The following is a 20,981-nucleotide window of genomic DNA, read 5'->3' on the forward strand; positions in this document are numbered from 1 at the left end:
CAGGATTGCTTTCATTCTATTCTTCGCACTGGAGCAGAGAGGAAGTAGAGTGTGAGTACACATGGAGCAATGTACAACAAGGGAGTAACTGCAATACAGGCATATATTATTATTGGATTTGTTTTAAATGTCAAGCAATAATACATATGAAATAAAAGTAAGTCTGTAACTATCCTGACATTCTCCTAAATGTGCAGTAAAACAAATAATAAATAATAAAACTGTAGGTTACACTAATCAAATTCAAATCAGTTCAACTGCATAATTTTCAGTGAATAGGTGCTTATGAAACACAGAATAAACTGCAGAAGGGAAGGTTCATTGCTTCCTAATCAAAAGCAGTCAGCTTTAAACACCAGCCAGTCAGGTGATAGGTTTGTCATTTCTCAGCTGTGCTCTTGGAGGGAATTTGCCAAGAAGGCTTGACAGCCTTTAAACTTTGCAGAGTATTTTTTGCCTGTTTTTGAACATCATGTTGATCTACAAAAACTCCTGGGAGACTGGGAGGAGAGGCAGAGTAACAGCAGTTCTATTAAAATATATTTGCTGCAATGAATGTCAATCAGAGTTTATAGTGTGAAAAAACGTGCATTTTCAGAAGAGAAATTTTCACCACCCCTCAGGTCTGATTCTTTCTTGTCTAATTCTGTCCAGCTACTCTGCGGGACTGAGGAATGTCAATCATTAATTGCCTGAGTGTCAGAGAAGTAAAGGCTTGTAATGCATCACTAAAAGCCAGAAATCAGGGTGTCTGAATTATGATGGGAAGCTTTAAATGAATATATTGCTGCTACATACAATTAACAGCCCAAGCCAGAAATCATTTACTTTCATAATGCAGAACAATGACAGCTCTCCAGTAAAAACATATTTACAGTAGTTTTACATTACTTTCTAGAGGTTTCATGCAAAAGGGAGAGACAAAAATTAATATGCACCAAGGCAGCTACAGAGAACCCTGTCTTTGTACTGTTCTTTCCTTTTAATCAGCATGAGCTTTGCTAAATAGGGGAAAGAATTATGAGTAGGTAGCAAGCATCTAGGTTACTGAGGGCAAATCACTCTCAGGGGAATAACTTTGCAATTTGAGCAACAGAGTCTGACCTTTACATGACTTAAGATGAACAGGTCTTCTCTGTTTTAACCCAGCAGGAACAGCAATTGCAAGGCAGCCAACCTGAAGTCCCTCAACCACCTTACCTTACATAAAGGGAAGGTCTGTTCTCCCTTCCCCTGGCAGTTATACCATTGTGCTGGAAGAATTTTCTACTGTCTTCTATTTCTATTTTCTAATATCTTTTTAATGTCTTTTTAGTGTCTTCTGTTTCACATTCTCAAGTGTGGGACCTTACATATGTTGTAGTAGTTTTTGGTATTGGTTGAAGTCCCATTAAGCTTCTGAAGTTCTTAAATTGTTTCTTGGAGGGTTTGGGGTTTTTTTCATGTAACTTAGGTTATAAAAGTAGCACCATAAACATTAATTGAAGAGCCATTAAGCAGTATGGCTGTTTGTTTTGGGTTGATAGAGGACATAAAGCTTCATACCCTGTGGTGGAAAACAATTAGATCTGATGATGAACATGCTATTAAATATACCATTACCAAACTTCTATCAGTTTAACTTTAGAAAATAGCAACCAGCTGTAGCCAAAGCATACACAAGTGATAGAAAGTCATATTTTAATATGACTGTTATAAATATTGTCTTTTCTAATGTTTTATGCTAATGACAGTGACTAATAGTAGTCATTACCTCCATTCATTCTCATAAAAATTTCCTCAAGAGGATGATCACAACTGGAATGCTGTTTAAAATAAACCATTTTTCTAAAATAGAGAACATAAAAACCATTTAAATACCAAGAGGTTGGCTAGCTAATTTATTTTTTAATAGCATGTGTTCAACAACTACAGCTTTTGTTAATTGTGCTATCAGTTGAACAGATATTCCTTTCAGAAACATTTTTGGCATACTAACGTGTGTACATGTCATGTCTTCATGTGGTCTCTGAAGAGTGGGATAAAAGGTGAATCTTATAGAGGCCAGAAAAAAAGTCTGATGCTACCCCTGTAGAGGCTTGATATTAAGAACATTGAATTTCCTCATCCATTTCTTATTTCAGTTATGAATTCTGCTTACTTGACAGGTGCAGAGTACTTCATTATGTGCATGAACAGAAATGCTTAAATGGATGAAGCAGCTATTTACGTCTGATAGGAGCTAAGTGGGACATTAAATTAATGCCAAACAAGTGAGTGCTCATTTTAGTTTCGTTATAAATGGCTGCAGCACAGCAGTAATGTGTTGACTCTCATGTGCTGACAAGTTCTATATTTCTTACAAACTTCCCTTAGAGCTCGATGTGGAAAGACAAATTCACACTCTGCATGATGAAATTAGCAGCAGATGCATTAATAATTGAATAAGGATCTCTGGAGATATACCACAGTTCAGAAGGAGAGTTGTTGCCAGGCTGGTTTAAGTAGAGGCTTCTGTCATATACATATGCACTTACATAAGCTCTGAGTTAAGAGCTGCTGCCTGTATGTAGCCTTCGGTATCAAATCCACTTCCTGCTTTTAGAAGACTTGGCATAGTTACATTTGACAGGTCCATGAGTAGACTTGACAACCATTAATTTGGGCAGAGTGTGCCCTTGCTCATCCCTCCTTCCTCTCTGACTATTCTGAAACGTAGGTGCAAATTCAACACAGTTCCTTCTGGATTTGTCTCCAGACAAGGAGTGGGGTATGAGTGACTGAAAGACTTTCACTGTATGCCAGACTCTTGCATTAGACCTCCACTCCTGTAGGGTTGAAAGTTTCCTGAAGTGCAGATCTCAGCTTCTCTCACAAAAGGATTAGGCCAATGGCATCCTGGCCTGGATCAGGAACAGTGTATCCAGGGAAGTGATTCTTCCCCTGTACTCAGTGCTGGCAGGGCCACACTTGGAGTACTGTGTCCAGTTCTGGGCCCCTTAGTTCAGGAAGGACATTGAGGTGCTGGAGCAGGTCCAGAGAAGAGCAACGAGGCTGGAGAAGGGACTTGAGCACAAGTCCTATGAGGAGAGGCTGAGGGAGCTGGGGTTGTTCAGCCTGGAGAAGAGGAGGCTCAGGGGAGACCTCATCACTCTCTCCAACTACCTGAAAGGAGATTGTAGCCAGGTGGGCATCAGTCTCTTCTCCCAGTAAGAGAGAGTAAGAGAGCCCTCTTATCAGTAAGAGAGCCCTCTTATCAGTAAGACAAGAGGGCATGGTCTTAAGCTCTGTCAGGGGAGGTTTAGGTTAGATATTAGGAAGAAATTCTTTACAGAGAGGGTAATAAGGCATTGAAATGGGCTGCCCAGGGAAGTGGTGGATTTACCATGGAGGTTTTTAAGATGAGACTGGATGTGGCACTTAGTGCCATGGTCTAGTAACCACGGCAAGGTTGGATCAAGGGTTGGACTTGATGATCTCAGAGATCCCTTCCAGCCCAGCTGATTCTATGATTCTCTACCATCTTCCTTTCCAGCAAAGGTGATCTCCTTTGATTTAACTACATACACAGGTTTGGGAAGGAAGGAATTTCACCGAATCACAGAATGGGTAAATTTGGAAGGCACTGCGGTGAGACTGATCCAACCTCCCTGCTCAAGCAGGGTTGTCCTAGAGCACATTGCGCAGCGGAACCCAGAACCGGACACACCAGGGCTGAGTAGAGGGGAAGGATCAGCTCCCTCAGCCTCCTGACAATGCTTTTCCTGATGCACTCCAGGTTACTATTGGCCTTCTTGGCCACGTGGGCACACTGCTGGCTCAGTTTGAGTCTTTTTGACAACAGTGAAGAAAACAAGAGGATTGCCAGAAAAAACCTGTGCTTTTTAAAGATACCACCAAGGCCAGCCACGATGCAATTCCTAATAGTTACATTGTGATCACTCCTAACACCAAGTAATATTATGCTCAGAAGATATTGACAAAGCAGTGTGACATTTCATACACAACACTACTATTTGAGCAAATTCTCATGGGTTTAAAACCAGAACTTTATTGTACTAGTGCCAAGAGAGTAATAGCAATTTGAATAGTCTGAAAATTTGTCCCAGTTAGAAGAAGAGTGGCAAATTTTAGCACACTGTTACTGTACTAACTCCACATAGCTCTCCCAACTATCCATGCAGCCACTGGTTTGGTCTGCACAAGTTGAAGTGAATTCTGTGTTTTGCTTTCCTCCAGTTACGGGTTATTATATAAATCTCAGGATCGAGAAGACGGAAAAAAATAGCTTAAAATAAATACCAGTGTATTGTATGGAGTTTCATCCTAAAGGAAAGCTAATTGTAATCTTAGGTTTTTTAATATATTGCAATATTTTGCATAAGCTACCATATGATTTAATAAAGTGGTACCGTCTTTAAAACAATACTCAAGACTCAATTGTCTTTAAAACAATATTTCAATTCCTTTTATTTAGATATGCAACTCTTTTTATTCAATAACAGTGCATATGTTATTTATTCAGTAAGAGTTTGGTATGAATCTTGTCGTAATAGTAGTATTGAATTGGAGATCTTTTTAAGTAGGAGAAACATTTAAACAGTTTCTGTTGTCACTTGAAATAGGAGTTAAGTCCCAGAGATTCATATTTGTATAATGAACTAATGTCTCCATCTATTAGACACCTGTTATGACCCGCCCCAGAAAAAGGGAGGGGGGTAACTCAGGTTTTTATCAATAATTCCCTTGGGGTGGATTAGAGTGAAACGACACTGAATAATCGGTGTCTGAAAACATATACTGGCAAGGTTTATTTTAACAACTCTGTATCAACAAGCATGCTAGCAGTTTGGGTGTTGTCATAAAACAATGCAACATAAAGATAACTTTTGGGGGGGGAGAAACTGTTTAGGGGAGAGGAAAACTAGGATGAGAGTAAGGGAAAAGAGAAGCTGAGAGTACAAAAGAAATGGACATAGTCACCGCCCACGGGATCCAGCAATGCTTGAGAGTGATGGTCATGATTCGCAGGCGATGGGGGAGAAGGAGAACTCCCAAATTCTCAAAGTCACCAGTCAGTTTATATACCCTCAGCATGCTTTTGCACCTCCCTGGGATGAGGAGTCGTTTGCCTTTTTAGGGCTTAGCACTGAAGGGAGGGATGGGCCCAATTGGCCACCTGAGGTATCTTCTTGCCTTTTAGGGCTTAGCCCATCTGAGGCATCTTCTTGCCTTTTTAGGGCTTAGCCCACCTGAGGCATCTTCTTGCCTTTTTAGGGCAAAAGTCAAAGCCTGCAAACTCCTGGAATGCATAAATCATTAACTATTTCAGTCTCTGACAACACCCTGAAACATCCTGCAAGGGGCTCAGCTGAGGAAAGAACAGTACACATTTTGCTCTGTGATATTGGACCACAATACAGATGTTAGAGATCAGAGACTATCAGATGAAGGAGTAAGCATGCTAAAATAATACCCTGGTTTCACCATAAGTCTTCTTTTGGGGTGCTTCAAACAAAGATGTGAAAATTAAACTGGATTTACATAAACATTTTTAGTAAACAGAGATACCATTTCAGAATTAATATTGTTCCTTAGATTCACACATGTATAATACATTTCATTGCTGTAGAAAAAAGTAATGTTACCATAATCTGAGTTTTTAAGGAAAAGACTAAATACTTAAACAAGGTCATGAACTGCTAGATGAGAAGAATATATGTGTATTACGTAGACCAAAGAAACTGCATCGATGGGGACAGGGGGAGTGAGATCACAAGTCATTAACTATGGCTTTATGCTTCACAGTGGGTTTAATCTTATTAACTGCTTTCCATTCATTCTGTTATTTCCACGAAATAAGATTCTAAGTCTGCTCCAGGTTAAAAGTGAATATTATGCAATCTAGTAAGTTCTGTACCTATTGTTAGCATGTACAAGGTACATCAGTGGTGCCAATGTTTATTCTTAACATTCTGAAGTAATCACAAAATTTCACAACTCTGGGCAGTCATCACTGCTATAAAAGCAAAGAGATATTTCTAAAGCCATCTAGTGAGTGAATAAACCAGTAGCTTTTATCCAGATTTTGCAGGTCACTGGATGTTCAAAACAGCAAAGCAAATTAAAAGAACCTCTTCTCTTTTGCTGTCACGGTAATTTTGCAGTTGAGTATATGATGATGTGCTAATGTACAAGCTATTGAGGAAGATATGGAGGGATCTTCTTCTAACGCTGCCTTGAAAGGTAGAAATAAATGTTGCATTTCAAATCACAGCTCTCCTTGAAATTTGATTTCATTTTAAAAGGCATCTTAAGCACAAAATTTTTGTCCCTTGGTAACTTCCAATCAGATGAGAGTCCACTTAGAAGTAAAAACATAAATTTCTAATTGTCAGTCCTGTAACCTCAGCCTGAAAATCAAGTGGCAACTTTTTTATTTATGCCTCATCACTATTATTTATGTTTCTGCAGGCCAGAATTTTTTCCCCCTCCTATTGCAGAGTATCAGGTCTTTCCTTGGAATCTCTTGAGATGACAGACTAAGCATGGGCAGTGTCCATACAGAGTCCCAGTCTACTGTATTCAAGCAAAACAAATACATAGAGAGGGAGTCACTGTGGATTTTCAGATTACCCTCTGAGGGCTATGATAGCTGTGCTGAGCTGGCAAAGCCAAAATTTCAACACAGAATTCTCAACAGAATGTATTTGATTTCTTTCTAGCCCACCCTGAAAAGAGAAAGGGCATGTGTTTTGATGTATTCTCTGTAAACCTTCTTAGAATTTAAGAAATTGGATGGGATGCCAAGTACACAGAATGATCCAAGCTTTTGCAGAAAATGATACCCCTACATTGATCCCAGCAAGTAATACAATAATTCTTCTCCTTCTGCTGCTTGAGAAAGTAGGACCTATTTTTTGAATGTCCCATATGAAAAGTGCAGCCTTTTCTGATTACAGAAAAAGATGTTTATTTTTACCAGCTTTTCCATTTTAGTTTCCAGTCTACTGAAAGAGACCTTCCTCTCCCATCATGGTTTTCCTCAGTCCCCAGCATGTCTTAATCCAATTAGTGTTGCCACCTTTCTTGCTTCCTTTCTGTCTTTCTGATAATGCATATATATTGCACAGGATATCTCCTGAGTTTGGAATTAAAATGTCTTTTTTGAACTTCACTATGGAAAAATGTCTAAAATTGGGCAATAACACATGCAGTTCCAAAGTCTTCCGTAATGCACAGTTGACCAGCCATTAAAGAAATAGATTTTTTTCTTCAAGGCCTCATTTAGGGAGCAGAGCTGCTACTGCTGGAACAGTAAACCCAATTTTGTCTTTCAGATACTCTTCTGAAATGCCTATCTCCCACACAGCTGTAGTTTCCTGTCCTTTCTGTTACCCTACCTTTGCTAATCGTGGCTCCAGTGGAGTTGATATGAGATGTGCACACAGGTTTTTGCAACTTAATAATGCCAGTCTTCATGGGACTGTGAAGAAAATTAAGCAGACAGAACCAGCACACAATATAAATAGGTCGTGGTTCCAATCCTAATCCAGGCTGGAGATTCAGTCCATGCACTTTCATCCCCTTGTAAAGTAATATTTAATACACATCTCCACAGATGTAGGCTCTGAATGTCTCCTCTAATGTACTTCTAAATGTGTCATTTTAAGATGACTATTTTTAACATAGTGCAGTAAAGGACTTTCAAAAGATAATTACAGGTTCAAAGGCTTCAGTTAGGACAGCATTTCCTGAGTACAAGCAACTGAATTCTCTTAGTTATTCACTAGTCAAATGCACTAAGAAAGTTAGAAGGGCAGGAATCTCAAGATGGAAATGAAAGTTGGAAACACAAAGTGACAGAAGACAGAATACTTTTTTCTCTGAAAAATAAAAAGCTGTGTGTCTCTGATGCTACCAAGCAGGTCCAACTGAAATTCAGGCAAGGGGCAAAGGATACTGTGCTTTCGTAACAGTGCTTGCATAGAAAGTACCCATAAAGGCTCAGGGAATACCAGTTGCTTCAAAATCAGGTGACAATGCAGACTTAACAGGATGACTTGAAGCAGCTCCTGAAAACTCCTGTGCCCAAACATGAACAGAAAGCTAGATGTTAGCCCAGGAAGTTTTCTTGCCAGGGCTACAGATTTTGTAACAGATTTCATGCCTGTATGAAATTAAAGCCTTCAAACTGAACCTAGCTTTTGGCTTGTTTGCTTCCCTTTAAGCAGTGGTCATGTACAGAGTATTAAAATAGGCAACAAATTTTTAGTGTTTATGTAAGTACAAAATAACACAGGTCGGAATCACTCTTTTATAAGGGTTTAAAACTAAAACCATCAGCGTGAACCACCTTCATCTCTCAGGAAATGGTTGGGAGTGCGCTAGATATTCACCTTTCACTTTTGCATGGTGGATTTGGTGAAATAAGCAATTAACACTGATAAACTGAGGACCTCTTGCAAATGATGGTATGGACCCAGGAAGAGATGGCCTGTTGGATAACCAGTGCCAAACCTAAGCTAAGGTGAAAACTTTGGAATATCAGTGGGTGACAAATGTAGGAATAGGTTCCCAGGAAAGAATAACTGTGCCAACAGAGAAAGTTCCTCCCCTGTCTCAAGAATTTGATGTCTCATTTTCATCTTAAAGGGGAAGAATTTACTTTTTCTTTTTCTAAAATGTCACATCGTTTTAGAGTTCGTGTGAAATGTTAAGAAGAGTAGGTTCCTCTAGAAGATTACAGTGGAGTTTGCTGTGTTCATTCTTATTGATGGGTTAGGGAGTAATGTTTTCAAACGAATAATTGTTCCCATTGCACATAAACACATATTTATGATATGTATTAGATGCAATTCAGTTCAGTGCTTGCTAGTCATTAGGCTTAGTGACTTGTTCAAGCTCATTTTGCATTTTTAAAAAAAGTGTTTTCCTCTGAACTCTTCTGGTTTTGCTTGTTTCAAAATTAAATTAATAGTAAGATTTTCATCAATAGGGAGCACTGACAGTTTAGCCACTATAACTTTGCATGTATTTTATATGCAGATTAAAGCACATTTTTGGGCTATAAATCAATCTAATATTGTAATTGTGCTTCCCATTCAACTGTTCACTGTTTCTTGGACATCTGTTACGCACTGAGCAGCTGCTTCTATTGGGATGAACACAATGGCTTCTAGATATTATTTCTGAATCCAATGAATTTAAATTCAAGGAATATATATTATAATCCAGATTTCTAAAGTACATCTTTCCACATTTTGTCAAAATGCATGTTGGCATATCAGTTATTTCTGTTGCCCACTTTAACATAATCTCTGAAATTTCTTAACTGTCTTTTCAGATCTATCCTACTTATATTTTTGTGTACTTCCTAAATTGAAATTTCACTTTCAGTCATATTCTCATACTTCAATTAAAGTATATTCAGCATCAAACTTTATATGAATACCAAGGTGGTGCAATATTAGTCTTTTAATATGGCTTTCCAGTCATTCCTATTGCTTGTTATCAGTCTCATCCAGCTTTTTAACTTCTTATAATCAGCCTTGGTCCAGAGATATTTTTAAGTTATGACAACAATGACATAGTACAGAGAGCAAGATTTTTTTTTTATGACTGGTTGTTTAATTGGTAGTTGAGTGGAAAGTATTTTGAATACTTTCTGTGACAGCTGTATCTATGAAACAAGAAAGAATTATATCTCTGCAGAGCACCACAGAAGAGGGTACGAGGACTGTGAGACTTCTGCAGACTCATCTAATGCATCATATAGTGACAACACTGGAAAAACGATCCTGAATTAGACAGAAAAATGTTATCTATGTCTGCTGCTCTTGTGGTCCAGACCTCTTTCTCAGAATTTCTACTCAGTCTGTACCCCAGAAATATTTTCTGTGATATTGCAGTGTGTTTAGCATTCTCTTAAATGTACTTTTGAGTAAAAAACTGTTAACTTACAAATATTTGTGAACTGCAGAAAATCATTCAGCTCATCCCAGTATATGTGGATTCAGCTGGCAGAATGAGTAAAGTGTTAAAATACCATGGAAAATAATTCACTTAGAGAATATAATGTATATGCTTCAGAGGTACACACACCTCAGCAGAATACTGCATATGCCTGTCCTATTAACTAAAGGGCAGGTATTTCCATCACATGGAAAATGATTGGCACAACTAGCTCTCTGTGAGAATCTGAAAAAGGAACAGTAAAACTGATTTTGTCAAGGACAAAAGGAGAATGAAGGGCAACACAAGAGGAGACAGTAATACATTTAGGCATTTACTTAAAAAGATTTGAATGATTCTGATCTGAGCAAAGGACAGTTAAGAGTGATATATGTAATTACCCTGAAAAATAAATATGAGAACTCATTTAAGCTTTTACTAAAACCACAAAGGCTTGACTTACCATAAGCTGTAAGAGATGTCATTAAATCATCAACCTTTAAGAATAACTGCCTGTTGTGGTTTCTGAGATGCTCCTTTCTCTACCAGTACTCTGAGTAATTGTGTACAACTCCAAGAATTGATACCTGTAAGGAAGTTCCAGTGTCAGACAGACAAAGAAAGTAAAATATAAAAAAAGGTAAGCAATCCTGTTCACATCAGTGGGTCTTATCATAGCTGTATAGGTTGTAAGATTTGTCTCTGAAATCATACTATGCTAATATGAGAGTACAGAAGACAATTTAATAAATGGGCTACATCCAGTCAGTTCATTGGTGTTCTGTGGAGTGTAGTCTGTGTACCAATAAAAATCTCCATGATTTTTATTAATTCCATTAAAGTAGCATGCCACCTCCAAATATTTATAGAGATCAAGCAGACTCACTTCAGGACAAGCCCTTCATACATACCAGAGGTACCATTTCCTGAAATGCAAACAGTTGGCATCTGCTGAACCCTAATCCCTAAATCAGAAACATAAATGTTTGGATTAACAAAAAATGGAAAGCCTTACTCTTTGTTGTTGACCTCCTAGTACATATTTTTTCACTTTCAATGTTACGTACATGACTAGCATTCCTTATCCAGAACTGGAAATGAAGTGACTTTTTGGCGCAGTGACTTTTTGGCATAGTGACCACAAAGGACAGCAATGATCAAATTCAAGCCAACACAAACCCTCACTGATGCTTATCAACTTAAAGAGATTTGAAATCAAACCTTCAGTTCAATGTTACACACGTGATGCAGCTGTGTGATGATGCACATGTGATGAGGCAAGTGAGATTTCATACTCTTAAGAATCAGAGAAATAAAAGGATATTTATTTTACCCCTTTAAAAGAGTATATGGATCTGATACCAGAAAAAGTTGAGGAAATATAAAACATAAGCTTATCATTGAAATCTATTTGGTTTTTCTACACAGAGAGTTTTAGCACCCCACTGCATCAGAGACAAAGTGTTTAATAACTGTTAAGTGTTTTAGCACAGACCTGGAATTGCTGTCTGTCATATTTGCAGTGCATATATATGTGATACAGAATGGAGATATACAGAGTGGAGATATACAGAATATTCCATTGTACAAACTAAAGCTATAACAATGAGCAAACTGCTTAAACCATAGTGCTCAGGGAATGAAATTTGAAATTCTTTTCCAGAGTAGTTTATTTTTGGACAGTGTTTTTTTCTGGAAGAGAATAAATACAGAGCTGCTGGAGAGCACTGAGAAGTTGGGAAAGAATGAGGATGTAGGTGTTGGTGCTGAGGACCCAGGGCACAAGCAGTGATCTTGGAAGTTCTGCCTCTTCTGTTTTGTGCTGTGGTTTTAGGCTGTACAGATCCCAGTAGGACAATCCATAATTAAGTTGGGGTTTAAGGGCTTTCAGTCTTCCTCTTCTCAAGTCACGCTCCAGCCAAGGCTCCCAGCCTCATGCCAGGGGCTCCAAAAGTTGGAGCTTCTCCAGGACACAGCAGGAGATAAAGGAACTAAGTGCTCCAGGTCAACCTGCCTAGTGAGGGGGGGGTCCTTCCTAATTTCACAAAATGCAAAGTATGGACAGTCACAGCCACCATTAGTAGGATCTCTTCAGGTTCTTACCTTTGTTGTTGTTGTTTGAATTTTTATTTGTGAATATTAAAGACACATTTTTTGTGAAAAACTTATGAATAATATTTGTAGAATTGCAAGTGTACCTTGGAATTCTTATTCATTTGTATTTTAAGTAGCCAAGTTTATTTCATCATTATTGTGCAGTTTGACTACCTGTATTCATGAGGTGTACCTGCATGCCACTTTGATGAGTACTGCAAGGTTAGCAAGTACCCAGCAGGAATTAAAAGACTTGTCTTTTATCAAAAGAGGTCAGTGACCATGGACTGCTTCATTGCTTATGAAAAATAAAGTAAATTTGCATCAAATAAAAGTACATACGAGTATCTAGTGGCTTTCCAAGCAAGCATAAAGTGGGATTTGGAGAATTGAGTCTTAAGAAACTTGCTTGACATCTAATTTCAAACAAAAATTGGATATGTAAATTGGATATGTCTTCTTGCTACCAGGAAATCTATTCAGCTACCAGGAAAGCTCAGTCCTATAGGATACATATATAGTTAATGTCTTAAGAGAAAAGGCTGAGCTACCTAATCTTTGAGAAAATTTCAAAAAAACCCAAAATTTTAAAAGGCAGAAAAGAAATCAGAAGGAAAAAAAAGAAAAGGGGGGGGGGGGAAAGGGGAAAAATAAGAAAAACCTTACTGTTATAATCCATTAATAAAATTAAATTAGTTTTCATGGGTTTGTCTTACTGGTAAAATATTTTGGGGCACAAAAAATGTTTCATAAACACAATGAGATTTCCTCTCATGCAAAATCCCTGTCCTTTCTTCAAGGGTCTGGCAAAAAACCTGAGTTTTCTACCTGAATTTTACTTTTCAAAGTAAAAGACAGAATCTTCCAAAAGTAAAACTGTCATTAGTTACTGTTGTTGAAATGACACATCTCAATTTTACACAATTGTTTAATTAGACTTCACTCTTTCTTCCTTCTCATTTTGAATGGTATTTGTTATTCTGTGAACTCTGTTTTCACAGTTCCATGAAAACAAAACATAAAATCAATTATGTTGACGTTTATGTAGGCTTAATATTAGGAAAAAAAAGCAAAGTGCCTAGTCCTGCTGTCGATAAAATGTATTTATGTAATTCTCCATGTAGCACTTTGAATAAGGAAACTGTCAGCAATCTCAATCTGAGAAGAGGAAGAGCCATATGGCTCCATTGTATGGGTGGCTGGTTTTATAATAACTTTAAAAAATACTTTCATGATCCTTAAACAGATTCAGATTACCACATGTAGATGGGCAAAGTAGCCATGCACAGTGCTGGGGAGTTCCATTTTTTTATCCATGTACTGCCCTGTTAGGAAAGCATGCCAAGGATTGCAGTTTATCAAGAAAGAAGAGAAATGTTTTGCCCAAGGAATCTCTAGGTTCAGCAGGAGGTTCTCATGGTTTGTGTGGTTACTTGAGGTTAGACTACGTAATTAGTTCATACATGTAATCTTTAGTGCCTCTTATAAGAATGCCCTTGAAGGCAACCCCAGGCAGAACAGGACAGTGGATGGTGATATGCCACACTGCTATTTCAAATATCTAGATGCTAGAAAAGGTTGTAAATTCACATTTTGGTGACTACAGGTGTGTGTGCATGTGCCTGGCAAACCCCACGTGTATCCATATGAATACTAGATCTCTGAAAGGTTCTTAAATTACTTGCTTTGGCATTGCTACTTCCTTTTGTTACTGAGCTGTCTATATGAATTGAAAGTGAGAAAATAGTACAGTATCTAGCTTCATTGTAAACCCTTCCTGATTGATGACTTGCCTTCTCCTGGGACCCAGCATTATAGCAGAAACCAACTGGTGTAATCTGCAGCTAAAACTACTTGTTGGAGTTCTGTGTCTTTTCTAGGGAAATGTATTTTTCATTAATACTAATGTTCAGGCTCAGGAAAAAAATGTATTAAGAAAGTGTGTTATACACAGAACTTTAGGCTATTGCTCTTCTTGATGATACTAATCTGTTTTCCTACAGAGAATCATGTGAATTGTTACCTATCATTGCATCCCCACGTTCATCTCTTAATGCTTATGGGTGTGTTACAAACCACTTAAAAGAAATTCACTGCCCAGACTAGGCAGTTTCCTCTGTTACAACAATATATTTTTACTATTGTGTCTTTTCATTTGATAAGTGCTAATAGAGAGATTCTTACCTAGTGCTTTTAAAATGCTTACTGATCTACACAGATAGGAAAAGTAAACAACAGTTAAGAAATTGCTCTGATAGATAGACCAGTCTCTCAGGAGGCATTCATAACATCGACACCAACGCTGAGTTATTCTCTCTCAGGAGCACCATTAGCAGTCATTTTATCACCACCAAGTGTGTATGTAATTCTGTAACATCAGTACCAAGCCTGGGCAGTTCTCCTGGTCAGGTTAAACTGTAGGCAAAACCACTTCACTCTTGAAAAGAAAGTAGAAACCAGCCTAAAGTGCTAAACTTGCAGTTTAAAGTCTCATTAATATGGGCATTTACAGATAACAGAATTAAACTGTGAACACAAGGGAGTAGTGTACTAACTTATTTTTAATTGTATGCAAAAGGACAGCTTGTGTCTTATTTTTTGGTTTGATTAATAGTTTATATTGGGTTGAGTCTGTTTTAATCCTGAGTTAGCCACAAAAGTAATAGTTTTGAGGACACAGTGTCACTATAGATGTAAGTTGGATGTGAACTATGAGTGGGATGCTATTTGAAGACAAATCTAACCTTTGTAAGAGTAAATAAGTAAATAGTATTCAGACATTGGCACAGATTTTTCATTCACGACATTTGTGAAACTTACTGGAAAGCCATATGACATTATGGTTTGTTTAAAAGGATGTGAAAAATTAAAAAGATGTACAGAAAAAGGTTCTTAAAATTAGGGAAAATGTACTAATACTGAAACACAAAATAAATTCTTAGCTATTGATTCAGTCAAGAGAGGACTGAGAAGTAACTTGACTACAGCCTTCAGGTACCTATAGGCCAAAAGGATTTTTGACAGTTAAGAGCTCTCTAATTCAGGAGTAAGGAATGTGTAATTAGCTGGAGCCAAGAATTCCAGTCTGTTCCCCCCTCACCAAATTAACAATGAGAGCTTTAAACCATTGGAGCAATCTCTGTTGGTCAGAAAGATATCCAACATCTCATACAGAAGCTACAGAGGTTGATATTTTGGGACCACACAGGACGTTAGACTAGACAATAATGTATAACTTTTTCTGCCCTTAATATCTATTTCTGAATTTAAGAATCTAAGTCAATAAAAATTAAAAAGGTCAACAGAATCTGGCTCTCAGTCATATATATTTTATCATTTAATTACATTTCCATTTGAGGATTATAATTCAGTTCTCTTATGACTTCATTGCAGAAACTTTTCTGCAGGATCCCAGAAATAGAGTCTGTCTTATTCTCATGATTAAACTTTCAACCAAATAAAAGCTCTTCAGCTTGTGACTCTGCATTAGTATGTGAAAAATTTAAATAAACATTGTTTTAGCTTCTTTTGTTATGAGTGAACACAGCAATGATACAGGACACAAAGTGTTAATATCTGTTATAGCCCTTGAGCTATACAATTGTGTAGTTTTGTTTTGATCATGCTTGATATGCTGTGTCTTGACTAGGTCTTCTTTCATTCTATTTCTACAGGTTAGTGAGACTTTAATCAAGAAAAAAAAAATCTAATGAACAGCAATTGGAAACACAGCACTTGGAAAGGTCAAAATGGTACATTACATCCTTATTATCCAAAAGAACAGATGAGTTTAATATCCTGGTATCATTTTCCTGTGAAGAAGATATTAAACAAGAACTGAAAATGGCACAAGGTTCCCTCTTCCTTTCCTATGACTAAGATTGTAACAAAATGATGAAACTATACAGAATAAATCTCTTTCTGCTTTAATGGTCAAGGCTGTGGATTCTGTCTAGATTTAAAAAACCTAAGCCAGCCAAGGAGTTAACACATGCTATTTGGCTCAGGATATTTACAACATGCTTTCCTGCTTGTATGACCCATTTTCCATTAATATTTTCTAGTCTTAAACATGGGAAGATATGTTAACAGAAGGTACACAGTACAATTAGTTTTGCCACATACATGAACTGCAACAAAAAATGCACTGCATCAGCACTGCTGAAAAAGTAGGTTTTTCAGCTTCTGTTTGAATAATCTAACAGCAAAGATAATGTATTCCAACACACAACACATTGCTTGTATCCTGCTTTGAAAAGTCCCTGAAGGTATGGAACTATTTGAAGGCAAAGGAATTTGTAGTATATCCCATAGGTTATTAACAATTCAATTAATATAAGAACTGTCAGAATATGCTAGCTTAAATCACTATCTGCATGAAGACTCTTCTTTTTATATGTATAAGGGGAGAAAACACCTTCTGGAACTGAGTGTTGTATTTTAATGCTAAAAAACATCACCAGGGTCCTCGTGTGAAATGTTATTATAGCAACTGAACAAATCCTGTGCTTAAAAATAAAAAAATTTAGTATAAGAGATGCACCTGTATTAGTATTATTACAAATTAGATATTAAAGATATTAATAATTATTACAGAAAACATTTTATATTATTCCAAAAGATAGAAGAAGGCTTGAAGTATTGCTGACTGAAGTAGACCTACATGGAATTTGCACAAGCTCACAATTAGAAATCATGCCAAATGTCTTTTTTCCACACTATATTATATTTGAATAAAAATACTTCTCCATGGTACATTACATGCGACATCTTGCTGAGAAGAGCTATTATGCTTTGGTCAAGAGAGAGAAAATGAGCATATCCAAAATATGTTTTCAATATCTCAAATGGATGTATATGTATGTATGTATGTACTTGATCTTTTTCTTTTCCTTTTCCTTAGGTGTTTTTGTTTTTCACTGAAGACTGTAAATGTATTTTTCATCATTTGTTTTGCAACCATAAAGTAGGATAGTTTTTCAATGCATTGGCAACGTGCAACCTATTTTGAAACTTCAAAGGTTTTGCAAAACTACAGACAAAAATCCCTAATGGGTGTTCATTTCATAAATGCCTACCAAAATTAATGTTTTCTGTATGTCTAGAAAAAATCCACTAGATACACGTTTCTATCAAGTTCTTTGTGATTTAGGTAATAGTCCTTGAAACGGAAATGACTACAAATAGCTCTTTTCTGCTTCCTAAGCAAATATATCGGCCATCAAATACGCAGCCCACAGAAAATAATAAACAAAACTGGTTTTTCAGTTCCTAATTATTATTCACAATATGAATATCTGAATTTTTATAATTTGAATTACTAAGAACTCTTGACCATATATATTTTTGTTATGAAAAAAATAAAATATATGCTGTTGTATCCATTTGTTAAAAGCTCATGTTTAGGAAATGACTAAGTAGAGAATCCAGGGTGTTGAGGGAGAGACTCAATGTGTAGTCATACAAACAATTCCAGGCTTTCTCACAGAGTGAGTTCAATATATCAGATGAAAGCAGTGATGTTTGTTACACTCTTTTCAGTTTACTCTTGATTATGCAAAATGCTGTTACTGTGTCACACACTGTTTAACATGGGGAAGACCTTGAACATGTTATATGTCCTTATTATTCTATGAAATGGATTTTTTTCCCACTAGGTGATCACAGTCATTCTTTTTTCAAAAACTACCAAAATAATCAAGTACATCTTACGAACCAATACAGAAGTTTGATGATGTACTTTAGGAGACACCTCCTTCCTTCACTTACCTTCAATAACTAATGTGGTTGTTGGGCATTTCCATTAAGTCTTTCTTCAGTGAGGAAGGTGAAGAGTAGGAGTTGTGTGTAAAATATTGGGCCTATGAACCATGAGAACTTCTCAAAGGAAAGTATCTCTGAAGTATATTCATTAAATTGACAGCAGACGAAAAAAAAAAGATGTGGCTGATGGAAAGGTGTCATATTGAAGCAAGATCACATAAGAGACACATCAAACCATAACAGACAACAGACAGTGCACACATTCCCACACATAGGATTTTGCACCAGGACTTGCTGATTCATTGTAATCCCAGTAATAAGGACACTCAGATGCTGTGAAATACAGCTTAAAATACCATCCATTGCAGCTAACACTCTGATGCCGTAAGGTCCATCTGGTTTTTTGATTTTCCTAATTGTGTAAGTTTTATAAGTAGTTAAGTAGTAGAAGTCGATTTTAGAAGTAGCTATATTATATCCCTCACCATTTAGCACAATAGTTTACACATTCCTCAAACCTCTTACCCCATTCTGTGTTCCCCATATCAATTCTACCCCTGAATTCCAGTAGAAAATGTTTGGTCTTTTGTCAAGGCAGGCCTCTTCTATTTGAGGACATCTAATCCTGGCCTGAACCGCAAGAGAACAGTCAAGAACTAGGTGACTGTGTACCCTTTGTGCTCTGAAGAAGATGAAGATGATGAAGAAAAGCTGCCAGACCCAATTCCCTGGGGGTGGGCCGGGGGGTGGACCAGGGCAAAAGCTACAGGATGGACAAAACTTGGATTGGTCAGACAGTATTATAAAATGTAACATCTCAGGCACGGCCGGCACGTGCGTCTTGTGATCTTTTTGCCTAGGCACAAATTAAACCCTTTTCTTATCTCATCCTCAATTAACTGCTCCGAAGTTTTTTTTCTCAGTACCAATTAGGCATCACTCTAAAGAAAAAGAGGTTAGCACAGATAATCTTACATCCCTTCAGTTGCTGGGAATCTGGAGTTATGTGCCGTCAAATGGGCCTCCATGCAGGGCTCAGCATCCTGTGCAGATCTTGTCCATGTAAAGGTTACCCAAATATTTCAGTCTTTGGAGCTCCTGTAAGGTTTTCCTTCATTAATCATTTTTACTGTCAAACAAGAAGGATACACACATAGGAATTTGTTGCTCCTGTCTTAGATAAAGGCAAGGAGGTACAGTTGCTGAGACTCAGTGGCAGCTGCCCACAGGCTACTTCATTACAATTATCCAGCCAAGTTTATCCTGGCGACAGAGGATGTGCCCAGCATAGCAAAGACCTAAAGGTCATGTTGTGTGCATAGCACAGTGCAGGCCTGCACCTTTCCAGGGCAATGACTGTTTGGGCCACTAACTCCCCCATGTACAGTGGTCTTCTGGTCAGAATCTGTGCACTTGTGTGCATACATACCTGTTTTTCATCTGCATATAAAAAGCTGCTTTTATGCTCCAAACTGATACATAGTATTCAAATTTGCACACATTAAAAACTGTACATGTCCATTGCAAACACTCCCCTATACAGGTCCCTGTCCATCAAACTGGCATTATGCAGGAAGTCAGACAGGTTTATAATTACAAAATTTATACCTCCAATGCCGATAAAAGGCAATGTAAGTACATTTTTGCAAGTGTGATTGTTTTTGCCTGCAGCTCAGATTCTTATTATACTTGCATTTGAATTTGTTTTGTTTTGTCACACAATATTACTTGGTATTAGATGAATAAATAATCCATAAGCTAGAAAACACAGTAAAAGCAAAGAAATTAAGTCAATTGCATTATTAAAGAGAGATTAAAATAATTTGACATGAAAAGCATTTTAGATACAATACAGCCTGTCTGATTTACTGATGTGCACAGAAGCTAATACATCATTCAGCCCAGCTACCACCTGGCAGCTGCTCAGCATCTAATGGGAAATGGGAGGGTGGTCACAGTCCAGTTCATACTGGACAGGTGCCGGCATCACAAAAATCATCATCACAACTGGCACTAATTGGCACCTTTGTTGACAGTCTTGGCAGAGAGGCCAGTGATTGAATCAGCATGGAGACTGCCTTGCAAGCTCTGCTTGCTTGGGATGCTGGGCTTAGCTCATCCTTCACTGAAACCATCCTTAGTTTTGCACATATTTCACAGGAACACAGTCAGGTCCTGACACTCTATTTGCCTGTAATTTCTTTGAGCATGCATATTGCTGTGGTATATTTCTCAGGGACACCAAAGCCTACCCACCGATGCTGGCCAGCAGAAGAGCCTCTGGACTTAGGCTTGGGTGGAAGAAGACAAAAGGGGATGAAACCAAATGCTATTCTAAAGGAGAAGCTACGCATGATCCACATGGACCTCCAATTTCATCCAAGATATTCTCAATTTTAGTATGTTCCTGTGGACTTATAGTAGCCACTTTTACTCTGTGCCTCAGTTTATTCTTTTTTATGAAGGTCATATTATTTGTCTCACTCTCAGACATAATGTGAGGCTTTGCTAACTAACCAATGCCCTAAAGTATTAAAGTATCTCAGATAGAAGTCAATAGATACATTAAAATTCAGGATTCAAATTTATAGGAACTTTTGTTTCTTAATAATCCTGTTAAATGAGTTGCAGGGAGTGACTATTGAATATATCCATTTTGCGTTTACAAATCTTTCCATTCATTCTGTTGAATATTTAATATAACTTCTTCTTCCACCCCAGTTACCCTACCCAAATCAGCAACTAAAACTAATTTTTTTTTTTGGTGTATAGAAACCTGTTTGTGGGTTAATTATCAGTTTTAGCTCATTAGTACCTTTTTCCAAAGTGAAGAAAGAAAGACAGGCAGGTAGGAAGGAAAGGAAGGAAATGAAAAGAAAAAGTAGGGAGTCTGAATAAAAGGAAAGAAAGAACAAATCTAGTTCATGTATATAGATAAAAGCGAAAATGCTAAACTGGAAAAGTGATAGACGTAGTCAGGTAAAAGAAATCATAAAGCACTGAAAAAATTATGGAAAAACACTGAAGTTTGTCTCTGTGTATCATTGTGCCTGAGGCCTACTTTCATTAGGAACAATAAGGTTATAAAATACTATGAGCACTTACAGAGGCCTAAATTGCCACCAAACCATATTCTGATTCCTCCCCATTGATTTTTCACTTCTGTATTACATCTGATTCTAAGGAAATGT

The 20,981-nt window shown here is 37.4% G+C and overlaps 1 protein-coding gene across 4 annotated transcripts in view; it reads left to right on the plus strand.

Annotated features, from left to right (window-relative positions):
• KHDRBS2 (KH RNA binding domain containing, signal transduction associated 2) overlaps positions 1-15,957 on the plus strand; it is a 360,694-nt gene extending 344,737 nt beyond the window's left edge. Inside the window, exons 15-17 of one of the 4 annotated variants that reach the window (XR_004355949.1) lie at positions 1,150-1,216; positions 2,148-2,252; positions 11,023-11,962. The gene's annotated coding sequence lies outside the window, so the exon portion shown is untranslated. Of the gene's footprint in view, positions 1-1,128; positions 2,253-11,022; positions 11,963-15,701 lie in introns of those variants that run through there. The other 3 variants (XR_004355950.1, XR_004355951.1, XR_004355952.1) reach the window with 3 other exon arrangements.
• The last annotated feature ends 5,024 nt before the right edge of the window (positions 15,958-20,981 follow it).

Source organism: Chiroxiphia lanceolata, chromosome 3, assembly GCF_009829145.1.
Source record: "Chiroxiphia lanceolata isolate bChiLan1 chromosome 3, bChiLan1.pri, whole genome shotgun sequence".
Taxonomy (NCBI): domain Eukaryota; kingdom Metazoa; phylum Chordata; class Aves; order Passeriformes; family Pipridae; genus Chiroxiphia; species Chiroxiphia lanceolata.